The following is a 2,500-nucleotide window of genomic DNA, read 5'->3' as shown; positions in this document are numbered from 1 at the left end:
TTGTATCGACATGAAAATCATTTCTTAATTGCCAGAATGATATTTGTTTACCGATGAGCATATGAAAACTATACCTGTGGATTGAACTTAGGTCAGCAATAAACAACTCCGTCACTGGTGCCAAATATGAAATCCTTACAGACGATCACGAAACACCCCTCTATCTGGCTGCCCGGTATGCCAGAGCTTATGTTGCTAAATGTCTTCTGGATTATGGAGCTAATACTAATGCCCGAGATCGATTCAACCGCACGCCCCTGGCCTTACACTTAGCGATTGGTACTGATGCCCAAAAAGTGTTTCAGGTAAACAAAAATTAGGCAAGTCCGATAAATGTAATGCATGTCCTTTAAGTGGGTAGAAAAACTGCTAAGTTCAGTGCTATTTCTTTTGTTAAGATCTTGCTACAATATCGTAACCCAGATCTTGAATCTAGAATGGACGATGGTACTACACCGCTATCCTGGCTGCAAGGCATGACTTGCCAGATCTCGCGAGGCAGCTCATTAAAGCGGGCGCCGAAGTCAACCGTGCCGATAATCAAGGTGCGTGACTCGAATTTTTTGTTATCTAGGAGCGCTTTCGCCCCGGTTTCTAGTACCTTTGATTTGTGTCTTAATTAAATTGAATGAATATATACGGATTAAATTAAATGGATATTGAGCGATTGAATTAAATAAATATAGACATATTAAATTAAATGGATTTAGCAATATTGCATAAATATAAAATATTAAATTAAATGGATTTAGAAATATTGCATAAATATAAATATTAAATTGAATAAATAAATAAAAATATTACATAAATATAAATACTAAATTGAATATATATCAAATTATTGAATATTGCTACAATCGGCTTGCCATAGTGGGGGCTTGTATCCGAAAATTGATTTGAAGTCTTCTGAAATGGCTTCAAATGAATCTAAAATTAAAAAACGTGACAATGATTTTAAAAGCCGACATTTATAAATTATCTCCCCACCAATGTCAGGTGTGTTGTAAAATCCGAAAAAAGTCTAAAATTTAAAAATTTATTTTCCGCTGATTTTTAAGCTATTGAAAATATGAAATGTTTTTTTAAAATAATTTTTTTACAGGTTTTCTTGCCACTGTTAATCACTGTTAGTTTGGACCCGCAACAATTTTCTGGACACGTGAGAATTTACCAGCGACTCGCGACAATTTACACGATATTGTTTTATATTTTTTCCAGTCTTCTACTGAGAATTCAATAAAACCTGGAGTAAACCAGGATTAACAAAAAAATCCAAACTTGCACAAAATGTAGGCAAAAACTATGTTTGTTTGCCTTCCAACTCTGATAAAGATCACATGATATAATTTCACCAGTGAGAAAGGATAATCTTGAAACTTGAAGGTACAAAAACTGGTTGTAAAATGTGCTATGAATTTGATCAGGATATGAAAACAGTAGTAGAGGTCTGATTGCCATTATGAAATCACTCCATGATAAAACATATTGGCACATATGGTGGGTCATGGCTTGTTGTTGACAATCTCATCCATACTGGAGGTTCGTAGGTCGGGGCCTGATATGGTCTGTCATGGCCTTATAAATGAGGATCTCATAACAGGGATTTGATATGATGTGTCAGAGCTTTAGTTGACGATCTAATTACAGGGGCTTGATATTGTACGTCAGGATCTGATATGGTGTGTCATGAAGTCATATTGACGATTACCCTGCGAGCAGAATCTCTTTCGATCTTCCAAGATAAGTTGGGAAGAGGAAAGTAGACTCTGCCCGCCGCCTCCACATTATTTGATTTGCCGCTCATCCAAAGAATTGGATGAGTCAGTCCAGTTTCGACTTGTCAAACCTGTTTTTTTTTTTATTTTTGCGCATGATCAGTCGCCACGCGTCATCAATATTTTGAAATTTACAACAGCGTGGCAATTTTAACTGTTAGAATTCCCATGAGTTTTTCCTATATGTGTCGGTTACAGAAACTAGCCTGACAGAAACCTATAAAATTTTCAGTAAAAAAATAAAATGGCATTTTTAAGATATATGGACTATCTTGAGTTTCCAATGAAATGATTCCTTGATTGTCTTGTGTTTGCCGGAGTTGTTCGAAAATATTCCGACTTCTTCTTCTTCTTCGTTTTGTGGCTACTGGTCACGCGTGACTGACACCGGATACATAAATTTTCAATTTTTAACGCATGCTCAATACAAAATGTGGAGGCGGCGAGCAGAGTCTACTTTCCTCTTCCCGACTTATCTAGGAAGATCGAAAGAGACTCTGCTCGCAGGGTAATTGACGACCGAATATCAGGGGCTTGATGTGGTTGGCCGGGGCCTGATATGGTGTGTCATGAAGTCGTATTGACGATACAATATCAGGGGCTTGATATGGTAGGTCGGGGCCTGATATGGTGTGTCATGAAGTCGTATTGAAGATAGAATATCAGGGGCTTGATATGGTTGGTCGGGGCCTGATATGGTGTGTCATGAAGTCGTATTTATGATA

The 2,500-nt window shown here is 37.3% G+C and overlaps 1 protein-coding gene and 1 long non-coding RNA gene across 2 annotated transcripts in view; both read right to left on the bottom strand.

Annotated features, from left to right (window-relative positions):
* The window catches only part of LOC138015417 (pancreatic lipase-related protein 2-like), a 274,790-nt gene that overhangs the window by 75,186 nt on the left and 197,104 nt on the right, over positions 1-2,500 (bottom strand). The gene's annotated exons all lie outside the window — the stretch shown is intronic.
* LOC138015355 (uncharacterized) overlaps positions 1-2,500 on the bottom strand; it is an 8,361-nt gene that overhangs the window by 5,039 nt on the left and 822 nt on the right. The window lies entirely within an intron of this gene.

The sequence above is a fragment of the Montipora capricornis genome, chromosome 9, assembly GCF_036669925.1.
Source record: "Montipora capricornis isolate CH-2021 chromosome 9, ASM3666992v2, whole genome shotgun sequence".
NCBI lineage: Eukaryota > Metazoa > Cnidaria > Anthozoa > Scleractinia > Acroporidae > Montipora > Montipora capricornis.
The sequence above is the reverse complement of the archived record's forward strand: the minus strand, read 5'-3'. Positions and strand labels throughout refer to the sequence as shown.